Source organism: Sus scrofa, chromosome 4 (assembly GCF_054392235.1).
Source record: "Sus scrofa isolate SSC_HxYL_T2T_F1_AM1 chromosome 4, Sscrofa_HxYL_maternal_Yorkshire_Landrace_v2.0, whole genome shotgun sequence".
Lineage (NCBI taxonomy): Eukaryota > Metazoa > Chordata > Mammalia > Artiodactyla > Suidae > Sus > Sus scrofa.
Window position 1 is genome coordinate 4,068,591 of NC_139386.1, and position 15,581 is coordinate 4,084,171.

At 50.2% G+C, this 15,581-nt stretch overlaps 1 long non-coding RNA gene across 5 annotated transcripts in view; it reads right to left on the bottom strand.

The window, feature by feature from the left end:
• LOC102165464 (uncharacterized) overlaps positions 1–15,581 on the bottom strand; it is a 186,482-nt gene that overhangs the window by 138,690 nt on the left and 32,211 nt on the right. Inside the window, exon 3 of one of the 5 annotated variants that reach the window (XR_014843326.1) lies at positions 8,214–8,334. The exons of the other annotated variants lie outside the window; for them this stretch is intronic. This is a non-coding gene — a long non-coding RNA (uncharacterized LOC102165464). The remainder of the gene's footprint in view (positions 1–8,213; positions 8,335–15,581) is intronic. 5 annotated transcript variants of the gene reach the window in all.

A 15,581-nucleotide genomic window follows, 5' to 3' on the forward strand; every position in this document is an offset into this window, starting at 1 on the left:
TCCTCCTACAGCAGCACCACGGGAGTTAAGTTACTCTAGCTTTATGCTCAGTGTGACATATGACAGGTTAGAACCCACTCCACGGATTTTCTTTTATAAAATCGTCTTAGACCTTATGCTGTAACTACGTTTTCAGATTTCCTTTAGAATCACTTTGCAAACTAGAATAAAACCACATTAAGATGTAGGGAGAACGAGGTTTAAGTCACGCAACGAGGTGGGACAAGTTGAAATCCTCAGAAAATTGAAAGCGGTTCTCCAGGAACGTGGCGCACTTTTCCGTTTATTTCTCACTTTTGTTTCCAGAGTGCCTTTATCCCTGGGTACTTCATGTGCTGCTGTTGCTCACACGACAGATAATGTTCAATGATATCAAACAGAAAGAGTGGATACGTTCAAAGCAGACCTCAGTCAGAGATCTGACTTCCTGCAGCCCCCTCCTCGAGATTCAACCTGCCACACGTCCGCCTCCAGCGGGTACTGTTTTCTTGGAACGTATCTGACAGTAACAGACACGAACAGTTCAAAGAACATCTGAAAATCCAGAACTTCTACTCGACCCCGTAAGAGATCTCCACGACTGGCCACACCGTCCCTAAAGGCGATTTCAATGACCCGAGGCCTCCTCTCTCCAGTTTGGAGACGATCGATTCCCAGTCGGTCTTGGAGCCCTGAGTGCAACTTCTGGCTCTGCTGAATCCTCTAGAACCTGTGAGTGGCTTTTCCGCAGCCACGGCTGTCACCGGCCCCACGTCTGTCTCCAGGCACAGCCTCCCTTTATGCTCCGTGACAGGGGACCTGACGGCCCTCTGACAATGATTCAGCATGGCATGAGCCTTGGCAGTGAAGGGACCACAGCCAGGAAGGTGCCTCCAGGAACGCCTCCCTGGATCCACATGCCCATGGATGCCCACACCCCCAGGCACCTCGATGCTGCTGTGGGCACTGCCGTGCTCCCACAAGGTGCCTGGTCCTCACTCGGGACAGGCTCTCCCCGCGATGTGTCTTCTCTCTTGGCTGAGTGAGCAGCAGAACCCGCTGTCCAGTCCCTCGAGCACAGCGGTGCTTGCTCAGCCGCCTCCCAGGCTCTGTCTTCCCCTCACCAGCCGGCACCTTTTACTCCATTGCTCCATCAGCGGGGCCCCACGTTCACCCCCATCTCTCCCAACATGTCTTTGGCTCAGCAGAAGGCAAGTGGTTGGTAATTAACATGCTGTGCATATAAAATGTTTTTTTAAAGTTGCGCTCATTTCACATAATGCTTAACCATTCTTCAAGGCTGATAGTTAACTGGACCTGTTCCTTTGGAGAAGGAACTCAGAAACAAACATTCATTTGCAACATCCTGGATCCCGAGCCTTGGGGCAAAAGGGGTCATTCCAATGGTGACTTTCCCTCTAAGAGCTGGGAAGACTTTCTGATAAATTGGAGAAAATCCTTCTCTGAAACTACCTCAAATTTTAGAATTAAGACTAAGAGATTCAAATATTGAAAGTGAAATTCTTTTTAAAGAATAATAATTTTTAAGCCCAAGGAAATTTAAAAAATCTAACTGGCTCCTTGAAAGGCAGTGAGCTTTCTGCCACCTTTGGTTTTTCAAGCAGAAAGGGGATCGAACTCTTTTAAGAAAGGTGTTCATGATTCACCTGTGTTACTACATTACAGCAATTATCACGATGCTGATCATTTTACAAACATTAGAGAAGAGTGTACAGAACTCAGCCATGGAAGCCAGACAAATCTGAATTCGACCTTAATGCGCTCTTATCACTTACAAGCAACATAGCTTTAGATCGTGCACTTGCCAAACCTCAAGAGGCTTGTCTGTGAAACTGAGGCTGCATGGATGTCCCTTTGCTCTCCTGCTGACAGGTGCTGAAGCAGCTTCACTCACTCCCTGCTCACCCGGAACAGAACTCACCCTCTAAGGGGTCCCTGAAGTAACCCATCTGCCCTGGAGCCTCTGTGAGCACAGACCTTCCCAAAGTGTTCAAGTGCGGGAAGGTTTAATTGCACGCCCCACATGGAAACAACTCACAAAAACGGGCAGACATCCCCAAACTCCCTTCCCGCCCGAGGTTCCGCGCAGGCTGGGTGGCGCTCCTCATCTTCCCTCTGTTCCTCTTCCCACCGGCCCCTCACGGACACGGATTCCTGCTCCCCTTCCTTTCCAGATTCCGGCCCCACACCCACCCTCAAGTCTGCCCACGTCAACGCAACTCCACCTCCACTGCCGTCTCTGACCACTGGATGCTCTTCGAAGGGGGGGCTCACGGAGTTACAGAGGCCCTCCGCCTCGGAAGGCTTTATCCCGGGCGCGTCTGTATCTCGCGTCTACCTCAAAAGCTCATAAAGTATTTCTCCCGGATAAACATAAGACCGTCTTTGCAAAAACAGTGTTCTCAGTCCTGACGCGGTGAGTTAACAGGGAAATGCCTCAGCTGCCTCGCTCAGCGGGCGACTGGCTACGATGACCGGAGGATGGAAAGTGCTCCTCAGGAGAGAGCAAAGAGGAGGAAGGTACTTACAAGTGCCCAGAAAAGATTCTAAATGAATGAGGGAATTCACAACTGCCACGAGGGAACTTCAGGTGCTGTGAACAGGACCTGCCCCCCGTCTGCCAAGGCGACGGCCTTTGGAGGCGGGCCGAGGGGAAGCAGTCAGGTGCAGATGGGGGGGGGGGGGGCAGGATGGAAGGAGGGTCCTTGTGAGGAAAGGGAAAGACATGAGGGAAGGACACCTCCAGCAGGCGGCTGGCTGTCCGTCAGCCGTGCTGGCGCCCTCATCGTGGACGTCGGTCTTTGCAATTGTGCTGGAAATTTTTCTGTTGTTAATTGTAAATCAATTACACTTCGATTAAAAAATTTTTAAGTCTGTTGTTTGAACCACTCAGTCCGTGGTATTTTGTTAGAGCAGCGGGAGCTGACTGACTGATGGGGCCTTGATGGTGTGGTGTGTGGTCAGCTCACACACCTGAGCACCCACCACGCCATCATACAACTGGGCCTCTGGCCACTCTGCCCAAAGGTCCACTGTCCACGTTCCTGATGTCGCCGTACTTTGTGAGGCCGAATCCTGGTGAATGGTCTCTGCTGGCCTCCTCACCCTCTCCAAGCACGAGTGGAAAACCAGACAACAGGACATAACACTGCCCAGGCCACAGTCTAGGGACGGCTGACACGCACCCCGACACAGGACACAGCCCTCACCCAAGAGCTCTCCTGCAAACCAGCTTTTTCTGGAGCCTCATCTCTCTCTGTGCCCCCCGGGGCCCTTCACAGCCAGGGATGGAAACAGTATCCCACAGCTGCTTGTCCCCAGGCACCTCGACACCCTGTGTCCGTTCTCTTCATGCCTCCCTCCCTCCTGGGAATATTTCCTGCTTTGCAGGGTATCCCCTCAAAGCCCGAAAATGTAATTCAGTTTCTTCAACACAGTGCTGACTCTGACAGATGCCTGACCTAAAGCGTATTAGAAAAACTTAATGATTCCTTGTTCCTGGATTCCAAATTAGGTGATAAGTGTGTTAAATACAAGCTAAGATGAAGGCATTCCCGTCAGAGCTCAGCAGTTATGAACCTGACTAGTAAGCATGAGGATGCGGGTTCGATCCCTGGCCTCGCTCAGTGGGTCAGAGATCTGGCATTGCCATGAGCTGTGGTGTAGATCGCAGACACGGCTCAGAGCCAGAGTTGCTGTGGCTGTGCTGTATGTAGTCCTCGCTCAAGGATCCGGCATTGCCATGAGCTGTGGTGTAGGTTGCAGAGGGCTCGGATCTGGTGTTACTACAGCTGTGGTGTAGGCTGGCAACTACAGCTCCGATTAGACCCCTAGCCTGGGAACCTCCACACACACACAAAATTTTAATGAGTCTAATATATGCAAGCCTGAATTACTTACCCAAAATCTTTGGGTCCAGAAATGTTTCAGAATTCAGAACATTTAATTTAATTCAGTGCTTGTCTCTGATACTGGCGGACGCCCAGAGAGGGTCTAAGGCAGGACTCTAAGGAAACTTATTCCTGTTTTTGCACGGAGGTACGAATATTCATAAGAACAAAATAAATGAAAACTCTAACAATACCATGCCTTTTCTGGCCAGGCTTTTCTACCAAATTATTTATAAAATCCTTGGATTTTTACCTACCTGACAGAGCTCTTCCGAGGCCATATTAATTCATGCCTTTTAGGTCAGCAGCACAGTGGCTGGAGTATAGTCAGGACACAAAAAATGCCGGCTGCCGTCACCCCATCACATCCTGAGAGCAGCCAGCGCGGCACACCCGCCCAGAGCTTCCCGTGAACTGATGTGACTCAGGCCAGGGGCTCTCTGGGGCCTCGTGCTACTCCCCCAGGGGACCAGCGGGGCCCTGGCTCTCGGAGTGCTATTTCCAAGTTCAGAGGTGGGTGAGGCAAGCTGGACTGGGGTTCAGATCGATCTCCATCTCAAAGGCTGGTTCTTTGCCTGCATTTATCCATTCATTCAAAGACTGAGGGACCGTGGCCACGGCACGATCCCATGTCTGCGAGGAAAAGCATTACGAGAAAAGTCCAGAAGGAAACGCAGTGAGCTGGGCTCCGCGAGTGGCCGGCATGGCTGGTCACGTCAGCCGCTAGGGGAGGCCCCAGGCCTGACCAGGCCCGGGAGCTCTGGAGGGGGGTAAATCAGTTTGTGTGCGTGCATTTCCTTTCCTGGGGAAAGGCACGTTATCCTCATCATCATTTCAAAAACACGGAGAGAGAGAGACGGGGCATGGAAGCGTCTGGAGGTGGCGGCCCCCCTCCACGGCCCCGCTGCGCTTGCTCTCTGCGTGCCGGTCTGACGGGGACAGTCCACAGCCGCTCTGGGGCCCCATAATCGGATTATTCTGGCAGAGGACATCTCCTTGCTAATTAGCCCGAGGAGATCTTCCAGGCTTCTCGGCCGGGCCTGGTGGAAGATAAAAACCTGGGTCCTGAACGGTGCCCTTTGAGAGGTTTAAATGGGTTTGGGAGGGCGCCTGTCACATCTGGTTGTGGTGATAATTGGATTAGGAGCCGGGAGAGGAGAGAAGGCGTCCAGTGTAATCTGCACAGACTCCACCGGAGCCCGGAGTGGGAAACCGGCAGCCAGGTGACCTCCAGAGGGCCAGGAGCAAGGACACAGCGCCAGGTGAGGGGCGCCCACCCAGGAAAGCCTGGTGTCCAAGGGCCTGCTGAGGACGTCCTGCCAAGGGGCCTCCGAACGTCAGGCCCCTGGCGTCCATGTTTGATGATGCAGGTTCCCAGGCCCTGTCCCTGCCAAGTCTAGGTCAGGGGCCGGGGCCTGAATCGGGCGGGAGGGCTGTATTTGAAGTTCCCTGGTAACTATTAACACATGGAGTTTAGCAGTCAGTGGCCTAGCTCAGTGGGGACATTGTGCAGATGGAAATGACGAGACACACGTGAGATGATGGTGGCAACAGAATCCACGCTTCTGTCTTCCTGGCAGCCCTGCAACGCTGGCTGTGTTTGCCCAATTTTTTTTTTTTTTAAGGGCTGCACCTGCAGCATATAGAAGTTCTCAGGCTAGAGGTCAAACTGGAGCTGCAGCTGCTGGCCTACACCACAGCCACAGCCGTGCCAGATGCGAGCCTCGTCTACAACCTATGCCGAAGCTCACAGCCACACTGGATCCTTAACCCACTGAGTGAGGCCAGGGATTGAACCCACATCCTCATGAAGACTACGCTGGTCCTTAACCTGATGAGCCACAGCAGGAGCTCCTGCGTTTGCCCCAGCTGACGTTGAGGATACTGAGGTTCTGAGAGGACCAGGGGCTTGAGCACGGTCGCGCAGGCAGAAAGTGAGGAATATGAGGCAGCGTCACCGGCTCCCAGGGGGTCACTGAAAGCACATCTCAGAGCCCAGAGGCTCGGCGCTGCCTCTGCCTAACCCCGCCCTCACTTGTGATGTGCCAACACATCAGTCTCCTTTCAAATTTTCAAAGAGATGCGCAGAGCTCTTTTGATCTCAGGGCCTTTGCACGTGATTCTCTGACAGCCTGGCCAGGCCTCTCCCATGCTAAAGGCAGAGTAATCTTTGCGTCTGACCCCATGCACACACACACACCCCGAAGGAGGCCTAGTTCCTTCCAATGCTCTAAAGACAGCAGGCCTTAGAACAAGGCCTGAGAGTTGGTCGCCCCCCAACCCCCAGCCTCACCTTTGCTGCTGGCTTCCCTTTACACTCAGGCTCGAGCACCCGGCCTTTCCCTTGAAGCCTCCTGTGCCTCCTGTGGCCCCAGGCACACCTACACTTGGCTTTGGTTTTGTTTGTGGTCCCCAGCTGGGAGCCTCACTTTCTCGGGGATCCTGCCCAACCTCCCCAGGGCACTGAACCCCCCTTCGGGCAATTGCAATGCATCCTGTCCGTTGCCATCATAACCCCTGTCGTGGGAAAACTGACGGTCCCTTTATTAAGAGCCACGGTCAGGTCCCGCCCAGCACAGAGCCCGGTACACGGCAAGTCCTGGGGAGGAACACGCGGACTTACTGGGCCATCTGGGCGTGAGCGTCACCTCTGCCGAAAGGGCTTCCCCGGCTGCGTCCTGAAGTGGGCTTCTCTCTGTTGTTACTTGGTTGCCTCATTCACAGTCGTGGTGACAGACGGTAACTATCTGGTTTTAACTTTCCACCTTCCCCGCAAGGATGGACGCTGCCGGAGGGCAGGATGGATGTCTGCCTCGCTCATGTCTACAACAAGGTGTTGGTACCGGGTGCTCGGCGTTCACTTGGGTGAGTCTGGTAGAAACCAACTTCCGGATTCTCGGTCCACAAGCGCCCCTCTCATCCTGCAGCCTCAGCCCCCCGAGGCAGCGCTTAGACCCGCTGGCACCTTGCTCCCCAGAAAGGAATGTCCGCTTTCCGGACCCTAGTTTTCCCGCATCCAGAAACCGGGAGCTCAGATGAGCTGCTCTTAAGTTTCTTCCTCATAGGTGGAAGGTGGAAAGTTAAAACCGGATAATTAAATAGCACCAGAAACCCCAGGACCCACGATTTCTCATAGCAGACGACGCCGTTGTTATAACTTGTTACTTCTGAAGGGCTGCGTGGGGCTCAATTCAGAGGTTGAGCTTTACTTTTCAGACCCGTGTCTGGCTCAGGATGGATGAAGTCAAGTTCAGACGTCAGTCCCACCAGGTAACCCAGATTTTGAAGTAAAATATGCTGAGCAATACAGCATCCTACCTCTCATTAACAGCCTGGCAGGAAAGAGACGGCACGCGGCTATTTAAGGAGAAGCTACACGGGAACCCTTTGTGAAGGGGACAATTTCCTCCCACGGGCAGGATTTGGGGGGTCAGGAGGGAAAGTGCCCTCCCAAAGCTGGTGGCGTGGTGAGTCGCGGCCCCCCCCAGGCCTGCAGGGGTGCTGGAGGTACGGTTCTGGAGCCCAGAGGGAGGCGAGCTGTGTGGGGAGCAGCACCTGAGCTGAGCTGTGGCCATGGGTCCAGGACACAGTCAACCTGCAGGGATCTCGCAGGAGCATCCAGAGAGTAAAACCGTGACTGCACCAGCTCCCTCCCTCAGATCGCTCCCGAGAGCTTGGGGCAAAGTGGAAAGAGCCCAGTGTACAAGGAGGGAGGGTGGTGGATAGAGAATTCACAGCACATAGTTTTAGGGAGACATCAAAACACAATCACGTCGACTTTCACAGCAGTAACCTTGAATGGATCTAAATTATTTACAAAGCCGGTCATTTGCAAACCTCAGCATGTTAACAGTTATCAGCCTCAAATTACTTGCAGCCCGCCTGAGAATCATTCCAGAGACATCCAAGAATCCGCACCGTGTTCGCCAGGATCATCAGAGGAGGGGCAGGAGAGACCGTTTAACTGGAACATACCTGCCCCGCCGTGTTCCTGACACCTATTTCCAAATGTAAAGATGTCACTGTGAAAGAGTGTAATTACCCAAAAACAGAGAGCTCGCTTGCAGGATCAGCCGCATCTGTTCTCTTAGGTTCTTCCGTTACGGGGAATGAGAAACATGACATGTAACATACATTTATACCATTTGCACTTCAGTGACTCCAAGGGCTTGTTATTCACCCACCCCATAAGCACCTGGGAACAATCACAATCCTTGTCCTATCAGCACAATGTCCAGCACAGGAATGCATTTCACGCAAGCCAGCCTGCCCCATCTTTATTGAGTGGATTGGATTAATGCAGCAGAGCATTCAATCACTCACTGTGCTTCAACCACACCGTTCTTCCACGCCATTCGCAGTGGAATACTGCTCTTCATTATATTTTCACCGCTGACTGTGAAAAACCGTTAGACCAATACTTCTTCCAAGAATAACGGAGGAACTTCCACACGCCATGGATGCAGCAAGAAAAAAAAAATAGAAAAGAGTTTAAAAATATATATATATATATATAAGAGCTCCCACTGTGGCTTAGCAGAAACAAATCCAACTAGTGTCCATGAGGATACAGGCATGGGGGTTAAGGATCTGGCATGCTATGAGCTGTGGTATAGGTCAAAGATGCAGCTCAGATCCCTCGTGGCTGTGGCTGTGGTGTAGACCGGCAGCTATAGCTCCAAGTGGACCCCTAGCCTGGGAACTTCCATATATGACACAAGTGTGATCGATCCTAAAAAGCAAATATATAGATAGATAATTTCATTACACATTACAATTCTATGAATGTATAATAAACCACACAATATATACATATACACACACACATATTCTATGGGTATATAAAGAGGCTCCAAACTTTTAATTTTCTCAAGTCATTAATTTTCTCAAGATCCTACACCTGGGCAGATGGCTACAGTGGGGAAGCTCTAAAGGGTCAGGGACCCGTTTCCAGAAAGGTCACTCCTGAGGCCACCAAGTTAGTGCTGGGTGTTGGCTGGAACCTTAACCAGATCTTCAGCCCCCGGCATGGCATCTCCAGGTGGCCAGGTTGAGCTTCACACAGCGTGTTCTCTAGGTTCCGAAAGGAAGCATCCCCAAAGCACGGTTTCCCGGCAATCAAGCCTCTGTAGCCATGACTTTGCTTATGTCTCAGGAGCCAAAAGCTGACCTCCCAGCCCATCGAGGCTGGAATCAATGTGACAGGAGACCAAAAACTGCCTGTATCCCAGGAACTGCCTGTGCACTGCCTACCTGTGTGTTTGTTTATTTATTGGCACAGATAATCTGTCAAGGAAGTTAGAATTTGGAGCCAAAAATCATAGAGAAAATAAAAAGAAAATGAGATGAATCCAAAATCAAATTAGATATTGCTTCTTTTACCTGAGACTTTTTTTTTTTTTTCTTTTTTGGCTGCCCTACAGCATATGGAGTTCCCGGGCCAGGGATCAGATCCGAGCTGCAGCACAGCTGCAGCAATGCTGGATCCTTTAACCCACTGCACCAGGTCAGGGATTGAACCTGTGTTCTGGCGCTGCAGAGATGCCACCAATCCCAATGCACTGCATTGGGAACTCCAACCTGGGTCATTTTAATATAAATACAAATAGTCAAAAAATTACCATGTTAGGAGTTGCTGTCGTGGCTCAGTGGTTAACGAATCCGACTAGGAACCATGAGGTTGTGGGTTCGATCCCTGGCCTTGCTCAGTGGGTTAGGGATCTGGCATTGCCGTGAGCTATGGCTCGGATCCCGCATTGCTGTGGCTGTGGCGTAGGCCGGCAGCTACAGCTCCGATTGGACCCCTAGCCTGGGACCCTCCATATGCCGCGGGAGCGGCCCTAGAAAAGGCAAAAAGACAAAAAAAAAAAAATTGCTAAGTTAATCTTGAAGAAGTCAAACAGACCTGGAGGATGTTTATTATCAAGTGCTAAGATTTGCACAAAGTTAAATAATTAAGACAATACACTAATAGATGCAGAAACAGGCAGATAGAGGAATGGAATACAATACAGTTCCCACTAAGTGTTAGCACACACATACATGCATGCACACACACAGTTGTAATAAAACAAATGAATTATTCTGGCTAAATTGTATATCCATATTTTTAAAATATGAATCTTGATTCCTTCTTCACTGGAAACATAAAATTCATTCCTGATAGATTATAGATCTAAAAAGAAAAGGAAAATTGTTGTAAATTCCCAAAGGTGACGCTGAAGAATGGCTTAATGCTATGATGTGGGCACAGATTTTTTTAAGCAGGAAAAACATGCACAAACCATTAAGTATTTTTAAAAAGATAATTTGTCTAGGATATAATTAAGACTTTCTATTCATCAAAACACTCCAGTAAGAGAAGAACTATACAAGCCATGGGTAGGAGATGATTATAACTTATGAAGGACTCATACTCAGGATAAATAAAGAAATCTTTTAAGTCAGAAGAAGAAAGAAAATTTAATAGAAAAATGAGCAAGAAATGAAACAGTTTGCAAAAGTTTTTTTCCAAAAGGCCAAGTATATGGAAAAATGCAAATTTACTGTAAAATGAGATTCCAGTAAATGCTCTCACACTCCCAAAAGCTAAAATAAAAATGACTGACAATCTAAATGCTGGTTGTTGACTGAGACTTTGTCAGTTGCAATCCTACACCATTGCTAGTAGGAAAGTAAACTGTTGCAACCACTGGGTAAAACTGGTTGGCCATATCTATCAGCACTAAACACATGAATACTTTATTTCCCAGAAATTCTATTCCTAAGTAATAGTAAGCGCATTTGTTTACCAAAACCATGGACGAGAATTTTCATAGTACCGTTGGTAACAAAACTGCAAACAACCCAATGATCGCACTGCGTGAGATGGATAAACACACACAGAGTGGTAAACGAAACAGTGAAAATGAAGCAAAGCGGGGAGAAATCGCAGAAAGACGATACTGAGTAAACAAACCCAGACACAGTGACATGCATACTGTATCACACGTGCCTGAGTGTGTATGTGTACTGTGTCTGCCCGTGTATATGCACATTGCGCACACGTGTGCCTGTGCGTGTGTATTTTAAACACGCGGAAAAGTCACTTGTGGTGGTAGAAGCCAGGTGGTGGTTATCTTTGGGGCTGAGTGTCGTGGTTGGAAGGGAAGCCACTGGAGCCATGAGGGGCAACGCCACCGTTTTTATTTTGTTCCTTAACTTGGTTGGCGGTGACTCAAGCAATTTTTACCTTGGAAAAATTCATTCAGATGTACCTTTTTGATTTGGATACTTCTAGGTTTGATTTTACGCTCAAATCTGGACTTAACCTTACGTATCTGGACTTTAACGTGCAGCCTCTCACACCACCCCTCGGGACAGACAGGTGAGCCCTGCAGACCCGGCAGACAAGGGCTGGAGTTGAGACACCACAATGGCAGGGGGACCCGGTGAGGGATGATTCTCGGGGAGGAGGCAGGGCAGACCCAGGTCCGCTTCAGAGAGGGAAGTGGGCTCCCTCTGAGGACAGGTTTCAAGATGCAACTGCAGGGGTACGGGGCAAACTCATCCAGGCACTCTTCCTGGGGAAAGGTGTCCACAGACAGGAACCTGGTCCTGCGTGCCTTCTGCCTCTGGGGGAAGGAAATCCATCCTAGGGTGCTGAACAGCTGAGAGACAGAGCCCCATCTCTTCTTATGACAACTGTTTTTCTTTTTCTTTTGGTCTTTTTAGGGCCATCCCCACGGCACATGGAGGTTCCCAGGCTAGGGATCGAATCAGAGCTGCAGCTGCCGGCCGACGCCACAGCAACTCGAGATCTGGGCTGCGTCTGCGGTCCACACCACATCCCATGGCAACACCAGGTTCTCAACCCACTGATCGAGGCCAGGGATCAAACCCGCGTCCTCATGGATTCTAGTCGGGTGCGGGGTCATTACCACTGAGCCACAACGGGAACTCCCACAACAATTATTCTTGAACCCATTTAGAATGGTGCTGAGATAAGGCTATGAGGTTTGACTTAAGGCAAGGATTGATTCCAAACATGGAAGGTCGTGATTTAAAGATGACACCTGCCAAGCTGTAGGGATTGGCAGGATGGGAGAGGCTTGGCAGAGAAGACAGACAAGGAACGAGCTTAGAGATGAGATCATAAAGTGTCAAGAGCCCTGGATACACTCAGACCGAGCTGGAAACTCAGAGGACAAAAGAGAGCCACCAAAGAATCACAAAGAGGAGAATTAGAGCGTTAGGAATGCCGTGTCAGCCTCAGGATGACAGTGATGCGGATGGAGCCGCATCGTTACACAGCAGTTGTAGAGATCCCAGCAGGGACCACAGACAGAGAGGGAGACAGGGGACTTTGGGGAGATGGCGGCAAGTTGGTAACTGCTCAGGAAAGCCACCAGAACCAGGCAAGGCAGGCTTTCCAGACTAGCGCAGGCACGAGATGTGCCTCAGGTCATCGGATAGCGGATGGGGTGAGGCCGGCATTCAGATTCAGACCAAGGGCAGGAGTGAGTTTGAGGTCTGCCGTTTGGCTGATTTGAATAAGCGCCAAGACCGGATACAAGGGGGAGCTACCACTCTGAGAAAGAGGAAGAGGTGGTCTTTGCTGACCCCCACCCCCCTTGGATGATAAAACTCTAGTCCACTTGATCCTTGGGGGCAGAACCTCTGCTCGCATCTCTCACAAGCATGCTACGTTAATAAATCTATTTATTGCTGATCTCTTAGCCTCTTGCTGAATTGCTTCTGCCTAGAGGCACAAAGAACCTGCACCTCAGTGAGTCCAGAGACCGGTGAGTGACTCTAATTTAAAAACTGTGGGTTTAAGTCCGAATCTGGGTTTTAGCTGGGTTCGAGTCCCAGTCTGGGTCCTGGCTGGGTTCAGGCCATTACTGCTGTCAGTTTCAACAGGTCGTTGAAACTCCTTCTGGAGGACTCCAGCAGAGAGCTCCCTTAGAGCTTCGAGGTCCCTGGCCTTTATAAGTGAACTATTGGACAAAAAAGAAAAGACGGTTTAATTTCAAAAAATAATAATCACCTAGTAATGAGATTCAACACACTTCTTAAAGGAAAGGAGAGGAGTAAGCGACTTAGCAGGATTAGGAAGCTTAAACATGGATTCACACTGAACAACTGTCTCTGAAACAGGAACGTGTAGGAAGGAAAACAAATCTTGCCCCCATCCTTCTAGGTTCCGGGCTGAGCCCCCCATCATAAAAGACACACTAGCAGGAGAAAAACAGGCAGAATCTTAGTAACACTTGTACCTCCTGTAAGCACGGGAAAGACCCCGGAAAACCAATACCACCTCCGGTTAGAGACAAAAGAGGGGGGTGAGGTCTTTGGGGTACAGTTGAAACCAGGCAGGGCCCTGTGGGCTCCTGGGTACACAAGCCTTTCTGTGTCCCCTATTTCTTGTTTTTAGGGAATAAACTTCGGCCTCCAGTTCGAAAGGGCGGGTTCAAACAGGTGCTCATCAGGGGAGGGGATACAGAGACCTGGGAGGAGCCGCCAGGAGACAATGGTGCAGCCTTGGGCCAGGTCCTGGTTCCTCCTCCAGGGACACACAGAACAGTATCTTTGAGTTCTTCTGCAGAGCTAAACGCCCCTACAAACGGAAGATGATAAGGAAGCCGTCTTTATTCCAGGAAGAAGACCGCTGGACTCCTGAACACCAACTTGGAAAACACTGCAAGCTTGCTCTGCCCTGATCCTTATCTGCGGCCTGATTTTTCACTCCCCAACTATAAAACCACCTCCCAATCTCTCCTAAAGTGGGGCACAGTCCTTGAGGCATTAGCCTGCTGTGACCCTCCTGTTCCTGGCAAAGCAGTAAAGCTATTTTTTTCTCCCTTGCCCCAAACTCTGTCTCTGCGTTTCTATTCGGCACTGGTGAGCAGAGGCCAAGTTCTGGCAACACAGTTATGGAGGCTTTCGGGCAAAGCACAGTGAAAGAGGTTGTGGTGGTTCTGCAGATTTAAGCCTCCGTCTTCACCAAGGATGCGTTTCTAGAGGTTTGTTTATCCTCCCCTTCCCGGTCCAGCAAAGGTGACACCCTGCATTCTATAAATGTCTTACACAGGGTAGCTTCTACTTAGTGTTCAGAACTTCTCTCGGAACTTAAAAACAAACAAACAAAAATAGCAAAACCGATTCTTAAAGACAATCAGTCATGAATAATCCTTACGCCAAAATAGCATTTTGAGGGGTTACAGATTCCGCTCCCCTTTAAGTAAAATGATCTTCCTTAATTTGAGTGATAAAATATTATAGAACAAAAATTTAATGGACCACATTAATATACTTTAAAAACACGCCAATTAAAGACATCTGTATACGGAGTTCCTGTTGTGGCTCAGTGGAAACAAATCTGACCAGCATCCATGAGCAGGTTCGATCCCTGGCCTCGCTCAGTGGGTTAAGGATCCGGCGTTGCTGTGAGCTGTGCTGTAGTCGCAGATGCCTCTCGGATCTAGCGTTGCTGTGGCTGTGATGCAGGCCAAAGGCTACAGTTCCAATTTGACCCCTAGCCTGGGAACCTCCATATGCTGCAGGTGTGGCCCTAAAATTGACAAAAAATAATTAAAAACTGTAATAAAATAAAAATATCTACACCAAGCCATGCGTGTGACTGGTAGACAATTCCGACTGGTAGTTCTCTCAAGGTGGGAATCACTGCGCGAGGGGCACGTGGGAAGGTCAGGTCTATCTGTGGAACGTCTGTGTGTGTTCCGTGTGTTTTTTTTAATCTGAAGCTAAACTGTAGTTGGATAGACTAGGGCGTCTCAGGAGAAAGAGAACCAGGAATGGTTTTCTTGACATAAGAGAAGCCATTCCCCACCCCCGCCCCAAAAGGAGTGGCCAACGAACCTGACAGGATACCTGAGGTTCGATCCCTGGCTCAGTGGGTTAAGGACCTGGCATTGCTGTGAGCTGTAGGTGGCAGACGCGGCTCAGATCCTGCGCTGCTGTGGCCAAGGTGTAGGCCAGCGGCTGCAGCTCCAATTCACCCCCTAGCCTGGGGACTTCCATGTGCCGCAGGTGTGGCCCCAAAAAAGCAAAAATACAAAAAAAGAGAAGCCATTCTGGCCTAAACCATTTTGGGATCTAAGCAGGTCTCAGTAATGAAAGACCATAAGGGAACCAAGGAAGGCAGAAGCAGAGAAAGGCAGTAAACAGTAGAGCAGAGATGAGGCAGGGTCCTAGTTCATCCTCAAGAATATCATAATAATGTCTCTTCCGCCCATCCTGGCCTAGATTCTGTGCTACTTTCTCTTTGAAAACCTGCCCTTCCTGACTCGCAGGCTGCCGTCCTCACCTGTCCCCCTCACCTGTCCTCCCCACGCCTGCCCAGTGGCCTTAAACCCGCGAATGACTGTTCCTATCTCACTTTTCTCTTCTCCAAGTTTATTCTAACCTGCCATTTAACCACTGATTCGCTCATCTCTCTGGGAGACCCTTAAGGCACAGTCTCTTCCTATTCACAGTGTCTCCACGGTCACTTGGACTGGCCCCGCTCCCCGACCCCTGGTCCGACTGCGCCCTGGGAGGGAGGCTGTCCCCCTGCAGAGCCTGCCCGGGTCTGGTCCCTGGGAAGGCCCTGCCCCTCCCACCTCACGCCCAGCCCCTCACTACATCCTCCTGGAGACCGCAGCTGTCCTGTAAGCGTCATGGAGACGTCACCAATCACTAACATCTACT